The sequence below is a fragment of the Argopecten irradians genome, chromosome 8 (assembly GCF_041381155.1).
Source record: "Argopecten irradians isolate NY chromosome 8, Ai_NY, whole genome shotgun sequence".
Lineage (NCBI taxonomy): Eukaryota > Metazoa > Mollusca > Bivalvia > Pectinida > Pectinidae > Argopecten > Argopecten irradians.
In genome coordinates, this window is record NC_091141.1 from 28,654,507 (window position 1) to 28,674,755 (window position 20,249).

Consider the following 20,249-nt stretch of genomic DNA (forward strand, 5'->3'; position numbering starts at 1 on the left):
ACGAGGCTACTAGGTTGCAGCATCCGCACATGTTTATAACCTCCTTCCACACGTACAGTTGGGTAATGCTACCATCAGGAGACAACCTAGCGAAGTATTATAAGAAAGCACAGACGAGAAGTTGATCGTCTGATAAAAGGTCACAATTTAACAAGTATTCTTAACCATAGCATATTGTTTAACGTGTCAGGTAAAACACATAACGGTTGGGGTTGATGATTTCGTAGAATTCGTTAAACCGGCGTCTCCACGAGAAGCAGAAAATTTCAGAAAAGATACATTTATTAAACGCGTTAAGCCCGCATCTCCAAGAGAAAAGAAAATACAGCATGAGAAAGCGATAATTTTGTACATCTAGTAAAAACGGCATATGAAGGAAGCATATCAAGAAGAAACAGATGTTGAGAATGAGACAATTAAGCCGCATCGACAGGAAAAAACACCGATGTTGTAATTCAAATATTTCCTGAACCTCCTAACCCATAATTTTCTAGTCTAGGAATACATGAGGTCCTCATCACCAGGGGATTCAGAGATGCTCAACATCAGATGATTTTGTTTAATTTTGCATCGCAAGTAGAAATTTGGATGACGAGAGCGAGACATTTTCCTAAACTTCATTAATTAATATCTTCTAAAACTCTGTAAATCTGCAATCCAATAATGTTGAGAGTGACATGATTTCATTGAACTCTATAAGGCTCCAACAGAAACAGAGATGCTGAGAGTTAAATGATTTCGTTGAACTCGTTATGCTCACATCCTAAACTTAAATAGAGATGCTGAGAATAAGATGGTTTCATTGAACTCTTTTTGTCTACATCGCCACCAGAAACAAAGATGCTGAGAGTGAAATGATTTCGTTGAACTCGTTTCTTCCACATCACCAACAGAAACATAAATGCTGAAATGAAATGATTTCTCTGAACTCGTTATTTCCAGATCGCCAACAGAAACAATGATTATTAGAGTGAGATGATTTTGTAAAACTCTTTAACGCCGCAACTCCATCAGACAACAAAAATGTTGTAAATTAGCTGATTTCGTTGAACTCGTTAAATCAACATCACCAACAGACACAAAGATGCTGAGAGTGAGATGATTTCGATGAACTCTTTAAGGTCGCATCGACAAAAGAAATAGAGATGCTGAGAATGAAATGGGTTCATTTATCCACAACGCCAACAGACACAAAGATACATAGAATAAGATGAGTTCGCTGTACTCGTTATGTCTGCATCGCCAACATATAACCTCCTTCCACATGTACAGTCGGGTAATACTACCATCATGAGACAACCTAGCGAAGTATTATAAGAAATCACAGACGAGAAATTGATCATCTGATAAAAGATCACATTTTAACAAGTATTCTTCACCATAGCATATTGTTTGACGTGTCAGGTAAAACACATAGCTGTTGGGGTTGATGATTTCGTAGAATTCGTTAAACCGGCGTCACCATGAGAAACAGACAGATTGAGGAAAGATTTATTCGTGGAACGCATAAAGCCCACATCTCCAAGAAAAAAGAAAATACAGCATGGGAATATGATAATTTTGTACATCTAGTAAAAACGGCATATCACGAAGGCATATCAAGGAGAAACAGGGGTGGAGAATGGGATAATTTAGCCGCATCGACAGGAAAAAACACCGATGTTGTAATTGAAATATTTCCCACAAATCCTAAGCCATTACCTTCTGGTCCATGAATACATTAAGTCCGCATCACCAGGAGATTCAGAGATGTTCAGCATCGGATGATATTGTTGCATTTTGCATCAAAAATAGAAATTCGGATGATGAGAGCGAGACATTTCCTGTAACTTCATTAGTCAATATCTAGTAAACTTCCGTGAATCTGCACCGCCTATAAAAACAAAAATATTGAGAGTGAGATGATTTCGTTGAACTCGTTATGTGAAGATCGCAAACAGAAAAAAAAATGCTGAGAGTGGAATGATTGCGATGGACTACTTATATCAACATCGCCAACAGAAACAAAGATGCAGAAAATTAGATGATTTCGTTGAACAAGTTATGACCACATCGCCAACAGAAATAAAGTACTGGGAGTGAGATGATTTTGACCTCTTTGAGGCCGCTTCGCCAACATAAACAAAGATGCTGAGATTATGTCCACATCGCCAACAGAAACCAAGATGTTGAAATGATATGGTTTTCTTGAACTCGTTTTGTCCACATCGCCAACAGAAACAGAGATGCTGAGAGTGTGGTGATTTCGATGAATTCGTTATTGCCACATCACCAACAGAAATAATGATGTAAAGAGTGAGATGATTACGTTGAACTCGTTATGTCCAAATCGCCAACAGAAATAAAGATACTGGGAGTGAGATGATTTCGTTGAACTTTTAAAGAACGCAACTCAAACAGAAACCAAGATGCTGAAATAAGATGGTTTCGTTGAACTCGTTACAGGCCGCATTTCAAAAAGAGATAATTTTTGTTGAATTTTCGCATCCCCACTCGAAACTCAGATGATGAGTATAAGGCATCTACTAAAACTCCTTAAATCCGCATCGCCAACAAATGCAAAGATGCCGTGAGTGAGAAGATTTCTTTGAACTCGTTACTCATCGCCAACAGAAACACATTTGCTGAGAATGAGATAATTTTGTTGAGCTCATCCTGTCCACATCGCCAGTTGAAACAGAAAGGCTGAAAAGGAGATGAACTCGTTAAGGCGGCATCGCCAGCAGAAACAAAGATGTCGAGAATGAAATAATTTCGTAGAGTACATTGAGGCCACATCGCCTGTGGCAACAGAGAGTCTGAACGCGAAATGATTTTGTTGAACTTGTTAAGTCTGTATTGCCAGACGAAACATACATAATGAGATGGCTCATTGAATTTGTTAAGCCAGAATTGACAGGAGAAACAGGGGAAAAATTAGATGCGATGAAAGCTCGGTTCGATTGGCTCGGCATTGCTCGGTTGGCCAGTTTGGATATACCCACTCGGCGCTAAACGGCGTGGCTCGGCACGGTTGAACTGGGCACGCATCGCTAAGAGAAACAGAGAGGTTAAACAAGACGATTTGGGGGAGCAAGAGATGCCTTCGAGAACTCGTTCAGTTATAGTATTGAGAGGAAACCCAAACGCTGAGATGATTTCGAAGATCCGGGAGAAACAAAGCTTAGGAAAGAGATTATTCTGTGGAATTCGATCGGGAAAACATCTATGTTGTGAGTGAAATATCTCATGAAACTCCATAAATCTGCATCTCTTACAGAAACAGAGATACTGATAATGAGGTGATATCGTTGAACCTTTGGGCCCGCATCGAAATAAGAAACGCGAATATTGTGAATGGGATCTTTACTGGAAATATTTCAACCGATATTTCTGGAAATTTGTACTGTATCACCAACAGAGACAGAAATGCTTAAAATCATATGGTTCCGTTGAACTCGTTTTGTCCGCATCTCCACAAAATACAGATATGCTGAAAACAAAAAGTTAAAGCCGCATCGCTACCAGAAAAAAAGATAATGAGAATGAAATAATTTCGTTAAACTGGTTGAGGCCACATCGCCTGCAGCAGCAGAAAGGCAACAATAACCAAGCAATGGCATAATTTATATATATTTGGAAGGCTCAAACTGGTATGATTTCTTTAAACGCATTTAGCACGCATCTCAGGGGAAAATAGCGATGTTGTTATTTACATACTGGATATCCTGAATCCAATATATACTGGAACTTCTTAAAACTGTATCGTCAGTAGAAACAGAGATGCTGAGCCCGTATCTCCAAGATAAAACATAGAGGATGGGAAAGCGAAGGTTTCCTAGATCGGCATATCCAGGAGAAACAGATATCTTTTTCAATATTTTTTTGGAACTTGTTAAGCCTGCATCGCCGGAAGAATCGGGGGCGTTTTGAATGATACACGAACATTTCCTGGAGATCTTCCGCATCAGCAGTGAAACAATTTTATTACAAGTGAACATCATTATCTAAAACTTGAAAAGGTCTCATTGCAGCAACTCAAATTAAATCCCAAACACATGATTCCTATAAATGTATAACCTTTCAAAATTCCAGATAACGAGATTATATAAAACAATTTATTGTAAAAGCAAAGACATTACATTATACAACATTACTTGGATTAACAACAACGAATGAGACCTAAATTGATATTTCAGAAGCTTCAGCCTTGGCATGATGAGCGTTTAAAAGAAATGGTGGTATGATCTGGATATATATAATTACGTATTAGATACATGTTATATTGTTAAATTGTTTATTTTACGCACAATTTCTCAACTAAGCGTGGTTGTTTACTTTTTTTGCTTTTTTATCATGTACATATATTTTTAGGGTGCCAAAGATGTCTTCTGTGTGGTTGATTCAATCGAGAATATAAACGGCAAACAGTACGTACAGAGATGTTCCGATTCTCGGTCATGGGTCATGCTGAGGTGACCCCAAAACATTGTTAGCGTAACGTAAAGCATCGTAGTGGAGCGGAATTACAAGTCTAGTTTAAATGGATTGATTTTGCACTAAAAAGTCTTGAAATTCTGGTGGTTTTACCTATTTATTATCAAAATTGGTATATTGAACACTAATTTCAACTGAATTTTCAATAATTAACCAGCCAATCAGTGGCCGGGTAAAAACTATACCATGGGCTCAATTTTGTATACACAGGGGCCATTTCGAAGGTATTTTGATAATTTAGTTAGTTGTTCCCTGGCAGCGGTGGCGCATAATTTAGCATCCCCGACAAACCATAATATTTTACTAATAACAGAAAACTGACGGTAATCAGCTCAGACGTTACTAGTAAAAGAAAAGTGACGGTAGTAAGATCAGACGTTACAAGGAAAAGAACAGTGACGGTATTAAGGCCAAATGTTACTAGTAAAAGGAAAGTGACGGTAGTAAGGTCAGACGTTACTAGTAAAAAAAAAGTGACGGTAGTAAGATCAGACGTTACTAGTTAAAGAAAAGTGACGGTGGTAAGATCAGACGTTACTAGTAAAAGAAAAGTGACGGTATTAAGGCAAGACGTTACTAGTAAAAGAAAAGTGACGGTAGTAAGATCAGACGTTACAAGTAAAAGAAAAGTGACGGTATTAAGGCCAGACGTTGCTAGTAAAAGAAAAGTTACGGTAGTAAGGTCAGACGTTACTAGTAAAAAAAGTGACGGTAGTAAGGTCAGACGTTACTAGTAAAAGGAAAGTGACGGTAGTAAGGTCAGAGGTTACTTGTAAAAGAAAAGTGACGGTAGTAAGGTCAGACGTTACTAGTATAAAAGAAAAGTGACGGTAGTAAGGTCAGACGTTACTAGTAAAAGGAAAGTGACGGTAGTAAGGTCCAGACGTTACTAGTAAAAGAAAAGTGACGGTAGTAAGGTCAGACGTTACTAGTAAAAGGAAAGTGACGGTAGTAAGGTCAGACGTTACTAGTAAACAGAAAGTGACGGTAGTAAGGTCAGACGTTACTAGTAAAAGAAAGTGACGGTAGTAAGGTCAGACGTTACTAGTAAAAGGAAAGTGACGGTAGTAAGGTCAGACGTTACTAGTAAAAGGAAAGTGACGGTAGTAGTCAGACGTTACTAGTAAAGAAAGTGACGTAGTAAGTCAACGTTACTATAAAGAAAGTGACGTATAAGGTCAGAGTACTAGTAAAAGAAAGTGACGTAGTAAGGTCAGACGTTACTAGTAAAAAAAAGTACGGAGTAAGTCAGACGTTACTAGTTAAAGAAAGTGACGTAGTAAGGTCAGACGTACTAGTAAAAGAAAGTGACGGTAGTAAGGTAGACGTTACTAGTAAGAAAGTGACGGTAGTAAGGTCAGTGACGTTAAGGTCTAGTGAAAGGAAAGTTACGGTAGTAAGGTCAAACGTTACTAGTAAAAGAAAAGTGACGGTAGTAAGGTCAGACGTTACTAGTAAAAGGAAAGTTACGGTAGTAAGGTAAGACGTTACTAGTTAAGAAAGTGACGGTAGTAAGGTCAGACGTTACTAGTAAAAGAAATTGACGGTAGTAAGGTCAGACGTTACTAGTAAAAGGAAAGTGACGGTAGTAAGGTCAGACGTTACTTGTAAAAGGAAAGTGACGGTAGTAAGGTCAGACGTTACTAGTAAAAGGAAAGTGACGGTAGTAAGGTCAGACGTTACTAGTAAAATGAAAGTGATGGTAGTAAGGTCAGACGTTACTTGTAAAAGGAAAGTGACGGTAGTAAGGTAAGACGTTACTAGTTAAGAAAGTGACGGTAGTAAGGTCAGACGTTACTATTAAAAAAGAAAGTAACGACAGTAAGGTCAGTCATTGCTAGTAAAAAGAAAATGACGGTACATGTAGTAAGGTCCGAAGATACTTGTAAAAAGGTGACGTTAGTACGGTCAGGCGTTACTAGTAAAGGAACTCATAAGATGAAATATAACTGTTAATCCTCAAGAAAAGGGTATACTCTGCATTGAAATCTGTCACGATACCTATACTATTGAACACCCAAAACGATATTCTCACTGTTACACAGTAAATGATGTTTTCTTATTAGTCAATATTGAGTAAAAATATATCAAAACTGAGATTGAAAAAATGCTACATAAATTTTCATTATAAAACCTTACATTTTACTGCTAAACATGTAATCAATGAACTTAATTAACTCTGGAAAAAAATAAAAATATTGTTGGTATATGGGCCAGAAATAAAATTAACTACAGTAACAAAAAATCATTAATGATCTCGCAGTTTGATAATTTATTTATATCTTTAAGACTATAAACTCAATTCCGTATTAGGAATGTATGAGGAGGGCTTCATACATATGTAACAGTAAGAAAACGTGTGTCATATCGCACGCTATATAAATAACACAATAAAATATGTTTAAATCAAAATCGATTAATGCTTTTACATTAAGTTGGGTCAAGAGATTATATCAGTCTCCGGGCAAATGGAAAGTTCTTGTTACTAAATTATAAATTGTTATAAATTTGTATAGAACAATCAATATCGGAGGGATGTAATAAAAAAAAGATGTAATATTTTGTTTTAGAAGGGTGCACTTTTATTTCACTTAAAGGGAGGTAACTCGTACAAACATTCGTCTGGCATTTGATTGGATTTTTTTATTAAAGATCTTAATCCAAAAACAATATATAAATGTAATTGTATTGTATGAGTAATTAAAAAAAAACTTTGAAAAATTATCCTTTTGAAATTGAAGAAAACTTATTGACCTCCCGCGTTTTACCAGTACATTTTACTATATTGTTAAAAAGTCTTAAGGAACCAAAATATTTTACTTCTCATGTAACAGACTATAAGACTCTTTCATATGTAGATATGAAGGATATGGATATTCTATCCGAGGGTCACAAAATGTATTAAAACCCGAGGCTTGCCGAGGGTTTTGCATCATTTTGTGATCCCGAGGGTAGAATATCCCTATCCTTCATATCCACTTATGAAAGAGTATTTTTCTTTCATACCCCGACGTTTTATTGCAATTTTACAATTATAATATCCCGCCATTTTGAAATAAATTCGAAGAAATCCACGGCTGAAAGTCAATTTTTCATACATGAAAATAACGTGATATTTTCAACAAAAATTCCGTTGTTTGCATCTTTTATAGTAAAACCAGTCAAGTTTGTGTAAAAAAAATGTTAAAATTTTACCGAGGAAATAGAAATTTTGTTGACGCTGTGACGTCACAAGGCTTTATAGCATGGGTAGCCATGCAATACAGCCTCAGGCGGCATGAGTTTATTTAGCTGCAATATTGTAGCTCAAAAGACTTTTTAACAGAAAATGGTGTCGTCCTGAAAGGTATAGTAGGCCGGGTACGTATATTCGTTCTAGAGTTTATTGCCCTAGACCAGTCAGTATTATACCCATAGGTAGGTAAGGAAAGGTTGACCGAAATTTGTAACTATTTAGTGAGGATGACTGTGCAGCCATATGTATATTACCCTTCCAATATACTATCTATCCATATTCTAACAACAAGACATGTTCTTTTCAAAGTCAGAAATATCAATTATCTAATCTGTAATCTTTGATTTTTTTTTTGATTTTTTTTTTTTTAAATTTCAGGTAAAATAAATCTAAATACCGAAAACTATTATTTTTATTCACTTTTAATATCACCATCACACTTATTCCCCAAATCATATTGATATTACCACAACCTGATTAAAATACAGATCACCATACAAATAACACGATGTTGTAGAGTAGTTAATGTAGTGTATAGCAATGATCTGTATTTTAATCAGATTGATATTACCATCACCATGCATCATCATATGTAATATTTGTAACAGAGAGAGAAAAACAACAGGGCACTTACTCTTTGAATGCTGTGAAGTCCAAAATCGTTTTCCAAGTTGAGACGTTCTGCTAGAAACTCTCTTCATACCTTTAACTGTAAATAAACACACATTGTTTTGGTAAGTTCACTGCTAACTACTCATTATCATGGAAAATTGACAAAGAAATAATTGCATTAATTATAAACAATACATTTATAGAACTAGTCTAAGATGTCTGTACAAGTCATTAAATATTAATGCACTACTATATACAATGTTTGATCATTATAAAGTTCAGAAATACATATTGTTTGTAAACGGGGAAACGTAAAGAGATTTTTTTTTTAATTTGACTGGATGAAGTGGAGGAGATTTATCCAGATACATGTAAGTGTTCATTACATTAAATATCTATTTTATGTATATATATAGATATCAAAGGACCTTTGTCGAGATCCATGATATTGTGGTGTTATACCGCTTTGGTAGATTAATTAATGACCGAATCGGAAGTCCTTATTTTTGGCATTAGATATGTAATTTCTTTGACACATGTTAAAAGAATTTACCGATGTGCATGTATATGTTAATTACAAGAAGAACGATGGCTAAAAGACGTCACCCTGAAGAACTCAACGTTTGGGTAATGACGTCACAGAAGGAATCGATGCTTTTTAAAATGGAAAGTGGAAAATGCATTGCCAATTTATAATAAAGAGAAAGTCAGAGAGGAGGAGGAAAGAAAGAGATGGATGGATGGAGGGAGGGGGTATAACAAGGGACAAAAAAGAAATATAGAGTATATTAATAAATTACAAACCTAAAAGCGATAATTGCATTTCAGTTCAATACACAGGGACTTGTAACGTATGATGTGAGAAAGTCTGCTGTGTATACCTGTGTACTATATACTACATGTATATAGTATATAGGCCTAGTACACATGTATACACAGCAGACTTTCTCACAACCTACGTTACAAGTCCCTGTCTTCGATATTTATTTCGGTTTTAAATATGCTTCTAGTTTTAAAAATTTGACATGGTGTATATGAACCACCTTTTGTGTCCAGACGCTGATTATGTCTCTTAGTAATATCATATAGTTTCTTCCTACCACTTACAAAAAGGTCAAACTTCTATCCACCTTCTAGCTGTCACATTACTATAGATAAACTAGTAAAAGTATGCATTACATTGCATGAGAGACTGAGTGTTTTGGGTTTTTTTTGTTCTGTATTGCATTCATGTCTATAGATATGTGAAAATGTGAAAAATATAACAAAACATTTTGACATAATATGAAAGTATATTTTTTAATTCTTATTTTAGTACAGATGATCGGTACAAATTATTTACGGGGATGTATGTGGCTGTACGGGAGGATGACAGTCTATGGTAGGTCCACGCCAGGAAGTACAGGTTGTTCATAGTACTTTCTTTAAAACAATTGGGACAAGATAATGATTTAGTCTGCATTTATCATCTTACATTTTTAAAACATTTTGCGGAAGTGTACCTTTCTCTATTGGTACGTATATAGACCCCTAAATAATAACATAGTAATTATCATTTACGTAAATTTGAAGTCCATCGGAGAAAATTGATACAGCGATACTACTAACTCATAAGAGCAAAATACCAAATCCGTTACATATTCCTCTGACGATTCAGAAACTGTGATCGTGAAGTGAACACATTTTGCCAAAAATTGATTTATATTAAAAAAAATCTCTTTTAATGTAACCAAGAACATTTTTCAGATGGTTTGTGTTCGCAAATTTGAAATTCTGAGATGTAGGTCAAACGTCTGGAGCATAATCTCTATAACTTTAACAAAATATGAAATTTTGATAGTGCAGCATTATTTAATATACCACCGGAACCTGAGAATTAGATATAGTTTATATAAATGTTTTCATGAACCCAACAGAGTGGTCCATAGACCAATTTTAGCTATCTTCAGATACCTTATATAAATTGTACACGTGTATTATACGTTTTGTCGATTTTTATCTTAAACGCCTAAAATGGTTTATGGACACCCTGGTGGGTCAAAATGTGTATAAACTATAGATAAGTATCATGCCCCTGTGGTATTTACCGTGGTCAGGCGTGGATCGATGGCTCGGCTCGGAAGTCATCCGTGCGTAACGTGATCGTGAGTTCATCGCGATCAGACTCCAGTACATATGTACTTCGAAAGGTGATTTCAAATTTTAGTAACATGAATAAAATATTTTTATATATAAAATATTCTGAAATATGTTTACTGTTGTACATGTATTATGTCTGAACATTATTAGACTAGAGACTTAAATGTACGAGTATGGTCCATTTTGATGCAATTGATAATTCAATCTCATTTCTAATTTCTATCAATCGTATAGTCAGAAACGCACCTCTACCGCACACATATGAAAAATGTAGTTTTATGTTAATTTATCATTAAACAATTGCAGAAGCAGACTTACATGATCTCGATCTCTCTAACGGGTTCGTCCATGGCACAAAGAACCTATATATAGCTACGTACCTTGGGTCAAACAGGGCGCAATTCAAGTTACCGGTAAATGATCATGGAGGACCAATGAAACAACAGATCTGCTATGACGTGATATTGACCACTAGGACATTTCGGACAAAGGTATCTAGTATAATGATAACTCATTAATGATAAGTAAATGGAATGATCCGTACATACGAAATGTAGGGAAAATGGCATACGTATGGCCATAAGAAGGACCATTTACATCACACACTTATTAAAACATAACTATTACATCATCCATTGTTGTTACAGTCCATTATATGTAATAATGGACTGCTGACTGTCTATTATTACGGTTAGCAGTCCATTATTAATACGAACTGTCCATTATTTTTAGATTTTTGGACAGTGTTTGTATAACTGAAAAAATAATCCAAACCAAAAATCTGGACACCCATATTTTAATAATCAAATGGCATTTGTAACAGTAACACATATGTAGTTAAATCCGACAATTTTGCTTTTATATTGAGCAAACACTTCTCAGTATTTAACATGTATCTTGACAGCACCGGTCTCGATATTTATTTCAGTGTTCCCTCCATTTGCACTTTCCAATCTGGGAACTTTGACACTGTTAGAATTTCCACTAAGAATATTGCTAATGTCACACTGCTGCTGGTCACTAGTTGCGCTTGTATGCACGAACTGCATTTGATCGGTGGCCAGTTTTTTCCGAAATCAATTGTTCATCGATTCCGGCACCATATAGTCGTGTTGCAGCCGTAGCGCGGAGAGAATGGTTTGTATAAAATCCTTGAAACCCAGCTTGTTCACAAAGACGTTTTACGGTTTGCTGAAGGATGTGAACCCCAACTGGCGCATCCTGATACCATACATTTCCTTGAGTGTATTTCCTAGGTCTGAGGTAAAAGGCATCATTGTTACAGTTGTCAGGTCTGAAAACAAAAGGCAGATGTATTTCAACCATGTATTTAACTACAAATTTTCAGAATAGTTAATAATTACTTATCTAGGATAGTGACATATGTATGTGATAAGGATGGAGGAATTAACATACCATTTTAACAAATATTTACAGCTATATAATTATGATATACTTTAAATCGTTTTAGAATTAAACTGAAAAACGAAATAAACTGCAGGTTTCAAGTGAGTGATGGGAATGGTTTATAACTTACCTGGCGGCAATAAATTTTGTGTTCAGTTTCACGATGCACTTCTCTGGTTGCTTTTGATTTTCATATGCCCGTGTAACTTTTGGATCCAGTTTTCTATGCATGATACCGCCACGGTTTGTTTTGGATACATCTTCAGTATACTCTAAGTATGTACGGTTTTCAGTATCTGTTTTCACACAGATTTGAGAATGTTCTCCATATCTCAAGTTCCTGTGTTCTTGACCTGCTCGCAGAGCAAAATTCAAGCCTATCATGAAAATCATGGTATCCAGTAGTTGTTGAGGACTATCTGAACCCAAAATAGTTTTTGTCCACAGTTTTTCCTCCTGTTCTTGGGTGATTATATCTGCTTGACGTCGCTGGAGACCGATTCCTTTTTTTTGATAATTCCTTCATTTTAGAATCTAAAACAGCTTTCAGTCCGGAGAATGTTTTGTCGTCTAAAAAGCTTACGAATCTCCCATTGGTGCGGAAATGGTGTTGAATCGATATTAACAGTTCATACATGGTGTTTGGTCTATAATCTGAACCGGCTTCATGTCTTACTTCACCAATAAAGAAACTAAGGGCTTCATTCAGGAGGGAATCTTTCATTTCCAGAATTGGACTCGAATACTGTTTGCTCTTCGTTACACGTTCGCGCTCCTTCTGCCAATTTGCAAACAGGTTAATAGCCCAGCGAGTCTTGTTTTCAGTTTTTGCTGACTTGCCACTATCAACCATATTTTGTAGATCCACAGTGTTTAAGGGAATTCTAAAACGACTGTCCATTTTCTCCATTTCCATTGAGCATTGAACAATACTCTCATCGTCGGCTGAAGAAATATCGGAAAAAATGCTGTTTCTTAAATTAAAATTTGGTTGCGTATTTTCCTGCATGTCTAATATATCACTTAGAACAGCATCGGTATCGGGATCTGTAGATAATTTCTCCACAAATGTTGACTGGGTTATGAAAATCGCATTAGAATCGGAATCAGACATGCTGTCCCTTCAAACTTCACCTCAGAAATGGGCAATTGAAAACTCTCAGTTGCAAGTCACAGAGCGACATTGCATGAAATACTCATGCAAATACTATATATAACATTTGTTACCTTTACCTGTCCAAAAATCGTCATGGTTGATTGAACACACTTTGATCCTAGTTTTACCTATACCAGTCCAATATCATTCCAGACTGGTTGCTCATGCATTGTTAGCTTTCAAAATCTATCGAGAGTATGCTATGTGTTAATGCAAGAGCGGGTTATGTTTTAAGTAGGAGAATGTCCTCAAGGACATTCTCCTTTACATAAGTTAATACATGCATATGTAAATTGACCAGAGTAACTCATTTTGTTTCTACATATAATCCCCGTAATTATAATGTGTTTCCTGTTATCCGCAAGTAGTGCAATGACATACAAAGGGGTAATGAACAAACGAATCAACGAATAGTAAAAGACAACATAAACACCTAAAAAATCATAATTACCAGATCGAGATTTGGAGGTTAAATGTACATTTGTATCTAAATTAGATAATGTGTTTGTTTCTAAATGCAATACACTTCGCCGTGGAACTTACAAAACACCGGTGGTGTTTTCGACCATAGTTTTATAGTTATTATATTTATCATATCTTATCTTAGATAGATTTAGCCAACAACTGGAGGAAGGGAAATAACTCTACCTACTGTTCCGTGGGCAACTTGAATGTTTAGATTCTTGACGGTAAATTGAACACCGAGCAAATATTTATAACATACGCTATTTTTCTATGTAAGACAAGTGTTTCCACGAGCTTAAATAGCGTAGCCCGGTTTGTACGATTAGCCCCGGTGTATATAATTTGTGCAATATCAACTATTTTATTTGTCTCTCTCCTCTTCTGATGACCATGAAAGGGGATTCACAACACGTCACATCCTCGATATATCAGGGATTACTACATTGATCACAGACGTATAACCTCTCCTGGACTATCTCATAGTAAAACTGAAGGCAGTTCAGGGCAAAACAAGGCTGACGGCAGTTCCATATGGATAAATCTGTGGCACTGTTAACGGCCACACATCCACTCAAAACTCTTTTCGATAAATAGGTTGGGTTAAGTCAAAATATTTTTTTCGGACATCTTCAAGGTGAACTACATGTTGTTATCTGCAAAAAAAAACCTTGTTGCATTGTTTATTTTTTATTATTTATGAGCGAACAGAGCTTGCTGCTAAAGCTAATTTACAGAAAGCGTTAAAGGGTTGTACCAAACTTTTCAATAGAGCGCCAATAGCCCCGAATAATGAGTTACAGACTTATCCAAACCAAAATCTGGTGGACCCTAGTACTAAACGGTGTGCAACACTGAAGTCTCAAAGGAATTTACAGTAAACATTTTGTGAAAGTTTTAAATATGGCGTACACATCTCTGACCCATTTGAATAATATTTTTATATTTGTGCTATTACGTTTACACGTGAACTACACGCCTGTTCATCGTTTGAGCAAAATCTCACATTTATAATAACCTTTTAACACTTAAATACAAATGTACGTCACATTTTATAATTTCTGTAGCACGTGTTCTTGTTTACAAACACTACGCGTATTGGTGATAGATTCGTTAAGCCTCGGTGTCATAATCGTTACAAAAATATCTCCTGTATAGTCACTTTCAGGGATATTGGTACATCTGCTTAGCTTTATTAAAGATGCTCCACCGCTGACAAATGGTATTTTTTCACTATCAAAAAAGGGAGCAGACGATTTAGTATTTTTCTTCAGTTACAAAAGTTACTTACTTAACACCATTACTACTATTGAAAAGTTAGAGCTTCTAATTTTACTTAAAGTTTAAAATATGAAAAAAAATTAATTGCATCCCGAAAAAAATCCGTGGCACTATATCCTATATGGAATGAAGAACTGATTGCGGATGCACCAAAGGCGAAATAAACTATTTCATATTATATTTTGTGTTAAATATGCATATATGTACACGATTAAACATCAATTATTGTTCAAATGATGAATATCGTTTATGCTCTGTCTGCGGTGGAGCGTCTTTAACAATATATGTGTGATGTGAACTTTTTTTCCAGAATTCCCCAAATAACAGTGTTGTTATTGAGACAGAAATGACCCCGTATTAAATATAACTATCAAATATGTATAAAGTACATGCAAAATACCATCAACATTCCATTTCCAGTCAAAAATATGCAGATTGGGTTCAGAAAAATGGTGTCCAGGTACGATGAATGACGAAAACGTCATATCCTGTTGTCATTCTATAAAGACTACAGAACCAAATGATTTCCCATAGACGACAATGTTAACGTTTGCCACTGTCCAGGTTAAATGGAGTTTTTAAGCCTGGCCACACGTAACTAATTTTAAAGAAAGTCATATAATTATGTTTCCTATCACATACCTCTGAATAAAAAATAAGATCTACCATCATGTTAGACCTTAATATTGGGAATGCCATCTTATGTTGAATTCCGCACCAAAATTTGACCAATATTTTTTTTTTTAATTCCAATATTGATTACCTCCCTCTGTCAGAAACAGACTTGAAATAATTTAACATCGGAATTTATTGCCAAACCCACATATTAAACGTTTGGAACTGATGCGCCCTGAATACCCAATCAGCAGCCTCCAAAACTTTCACCTCACTATGAAATCTTGTGCCCACAAGGGGATTTCAAGAAATCTATTTTAGGTTTGATTCTATAGTCTCTATAGGAACGTCTTGGTACACTGTGATACAGTATGACAAGTTAAAGTACGCTAAATAAGGTGCAATGTTTTGGGTATTCCTAACTAGATATACGCTTATGTATGTTCTGATACTACGCATTGATACGCTTATTTTAGGAGTTCGATTAGTGGTAGAAATACACTGAGATACACTTTGACACACAGGGACACGCAGAACTCGACGTTGATCTAGGTTGCCCTACACTGTGTTACGTTAATGTACACTTCGGTTCCTTATCTTTGAGTCCAAGAACTCATGGGTCTGCATAGATTTCCGACAGCGTATTGAAAATCGTTCAACATTTGCTCTCGGACGTATGGGAAAGCCAACTGTCAAGAATGCAATGAACGTAAATATCGCAAGTATGACTAGGTCTTAACTATGTCACTAACCTAACTCCTAAAATGAGTGTATCGAAGCGTAGGACAGCGTAGGACGCTATTGTGAAACCTACATAAGTGAATCTAGTAATACCCACATTACTACATCTTATCCAGTGTATCACAACTTATTATAACGTTCTTATATCAAAGCGTACCTTTACTTCCTCGTACATGTTTAAAATACGCCACGGTGCACTAAAAGCGCAAGTATGCCCGGGCCTTAACACAAGATGATAAATAGATCAGTCAAATATAATAAGAGGGTAAATAGATCAATCAAATATCATAAACTATGTGCTCTAGCAGACTTTTCAGCTATATGTCGAAACCATCAACCTCTCCACTGCGTCCAAACAAACAAAATATTAAATGTTGAAAACTGCATACGTTCAAATCGCCCATTGGCATTATTTCTGACAATGCTCAAAGATAACATTGATAGACTGTGCCCCACTGATGTCTCCGAACATTTCGTAGCAGATACCCGACATACCTTTGACTATCCAGTTTCGATGCTCTATCTGATTTTTGTCATATTGATGGTAAACCAATGCTGTGTTACGTCTGCTAGTGTCTCCAAATTCGGAACGGGACCGTGAGGAACACGACGTAAGGAATGTTTGTGATTATCCATTTTCGACGCTCTATCTGGCCTGATGGTAAACCAATGCTGAGTCACGTCTGGTGGTGTCTCCGAGACCGGAACAGGAACGCGAGGAACACAACGCAAGCTATGTTTTTTGTCATTTGATATACTTTTAACCGATACACAGATAATTACATAATATTCTGAGGAGTTCTGGAGTAGGGTGTAACCCCAAACATGATATAAATGTCCATATTGATGTATCTTCTGTAATCTTCGATTTTATAATAATTCGCTACCTGGGTCGATTGTCATGGAACTGCTCATATTGAGGCTTGTGGTGACAGGATTTCTTTTTACATTTTACTTTCAGGAATCCCTGTGCATTACAATCATAAACTCGCATATAAAAAGTCGGGAAAATATCCATGCTGAAATAGAATTGAACTTTCATAGAAATATATTTTTCAATATTCATATAAATAGTTTGAACAACCTCCAGGCTTTAAATGAAATCTCCAAACAAAGCATGAGACAAAAGGATGCCTGAGTATCATTCTACAACGATATGACTGCTTGTCCTTAGAACTGAATTGATACAACCGTTCTCGTAATGTATGATGGTAATATATATGTAACACCAAGTAATTCTTTCAACGCATTAGATATATATTTGTGAAAGCACTACAGAAGACCAGACAATGAACACTGATCGTGGGTGAGAGAATAATCATCTAACAGTCATGACATATTTTTTTTCAAATTCCAACGTTTTGCTTGGGGGGGCTTGGTATAATTAACCATTCATTTTGTCAATTTCGACATTTATGTTATCACCCGCCATATACTTTGAACGGTTTGCTGCAGGTCCATGTCTATCAAATCGACTTTGTTAATTCATTCATCTCGTCAGTAAATCGTTTGAATACATGACTTGATACAAAGCATTGATTCTCTACTGATGACGTCGTAAAAGTAACACAGATATCACTCTGTCCTGGATATCTAAATGCCTGAAAATGGAACCCCTACAAATCGTTGATATGTTTCCATGTAATATCTGTAATATTAAATACGTGATGTACCTTTTGAACTAGTATCCAGACATGTGATACATATACAGCAAAAACTCAAAATAAAAAAATATATATATATTCACGGACGCCAAGCAGGAAGACAACCTGGAATACTCCTTCACACACCTCCTTAACTGAGCAGAATTAAAAGCATATATATATTTATTACCGATTATCATGGCATCTGCGTGCTAACATTTCCAAACAATTATTATTCAAATCGTATTCATCCTGTCGTTAGGCGCCATGTGTTTTGTATATGAATGTGTAACTCTTCATTTTAAATGTGACTCAGAGTAATACGACCAATGGTAATTGCAGTGTAATTAAATCATATATTAAACAAATTATCATATTGACTAAATAGTAATGTTTAAGGTTTGTTTAAAAGTGACTCCCTATGATGGCTGTTGTATCTTGTTATCGATACAATTTTTTGAAAAACAATTCAAGTTTCGTCACAGTGAAGAATGGGATGACGAAACGATAGATACAATCTATATCACGAGAAAACATGGTATAGCATGGTACAGTTTCTAACCACTCGGCGAAAATAAGATCGCCTAAGCCGACTGGTTCGGAGGTCTATATCAATAAGTAAAAACCTTCCACCTTTCAAGCAGACAAAACCACTTTACACACGTGTTATTGAGACAGATGTCCTCGGGTTTGCTAAATGTTTATCCGTGAAAAGAGCCAATACATGCAAAGACCAGAATTTTCCGTGCAAAGCCAATACGAAACCGCAATGAAAAAAACTGGAAAATGTTAAATGAAATTGTAGACCACAATTAGGCTTCATAGTCTGACAGTAGGTATTCGTTTCGCTTCACTATAGATGTACATATAATTATTTTTAGCAGTATTGCTAAAAAGCATTTTCTGCTCTTATTTGTATTTTTAAAAGTAAAACCAATGCATTGAAAGTACTGTAATTTTCAAAATGTTGGTAGCTTTTGGTGATGAATATTATATTGAAAGCTTATAATGATTAGTGAGTATAAAAATGCGGCACATATAAAGTTAAGGCTAATTAATATATGTTTCGTTAGAAATGAATGCAAGACGTATTCCAACACAACAGTTGATTCTACATAAACAAGGGAAAACAAATAAACTGTTAACACCTGAGGTTTAGTAATAATGTGTTTGTGATGTTAACCTCTAGGTAGTCACCAGTGAGTCTGTAGCATAGAGGAACACTTTTATGTCGCAGTTCTGAATAGTTTGAATACGAATGTCCATTCATTTTACTGGGATATCTACCAATTCCAACACAATAATAGTGCTCGATATTAACACTCTCAATGTGTTTTTGAGGCGATTTTATTCTATTGAACTGATATGATTTTATTTTATTGCCAATAAGTTTTACCTTTGTTTAACTTTCGTCAAGGGATGTATGGATTATATAAAACAACCAGAATCCGTCTTTCTACATGTATTGTTTATTGTTCATAGTTATACAGTGTACCAATAAAATGTTGTAAGATACCTCAAATTCTCGATATCCCTGTCATCATAACGCGGTACAAATGTTTAGTTTAAACATCAAAGTTTACAGGATACTACAATATATATATATATGATGATTCTTTAGACGAAAGCCATGCTATTTCCTTCATTATTCTTGCCATTACACATTCACAACAGATTGGACTTTACAGTATATATGAACTCATTCCAAAATTGCTGATCTATTTAATTCCTTTGGTGCCCTCGTGAGAGAGTTGTAGTGTAATCTCAGAAGGTCGGTGTTGGTTATGGTCACCCTGGCTGTTGAAAGGACTATGCTCATTATTGAGAATGATGTCAAAGGTTAAATACAGGTAATATTGACCTAGCTGTGGTAGGCGACCCCTAGGTACACCGAGCATGCCAGATATTAAAACGTATATGAAATAGAACCCAGACCAGGCCGGACGGGCGGACAAAACACGGCTTCTGGCAAAGTTCAATAAATTAAAAAAAATAAATAATCAGCTATACAGGATGTAACGTAGATCTGAACTGACAGAACTATTGATTAGACAACGAAAGTCATCCCTTCAATAGCACATTGACAAAATCTACAACAGTATTGGTTTTTATGAATTTTGTGCCGAATTGAATCCAAATAGTAGGAGTTTGAATATCAGTTTCTTCATTACGTTTGTGTTTTATAATTATTGTGATTTAAGTTTTTTAATGTTCGTTCCAGGTTGAACTCATAGTAGAAATCGCGCCACTGCAACAAACATTTGCATATACATTAAAATTATCATCGATTTTGACTTCATTCGACAAAATCTGAACAGATATCTTCACACGTATTTGTTTTTGTAGCATATTTGGGCATTGCTATTAATTTCAACAGTAACTGCGAATGTTTGAAGCAGTTGCACTCATGTACCCGTATGGTACGAAATACTTCAATGCTATTAATCACCATTATGATGTCATTAATTTCATTGTCGAACTT

At 35.7% G+C, this 20,249-nt stretch overlaps 1 pseudogene; it reads right to left on the bottom strand.

The window, feature by feature from the left end:
- Nucleotides 1-11,340: 11,340 nt before the first annotated feature.
- Nucleotides 11,341-12,508, bottom strand: LOC138328884 (uncharacterized protein KIAA1958-like; annotated as a pseudogene).
- Between the last annotated feature and the right edge of the window lie 7,741 nt (nucleotides 12,509-20,249).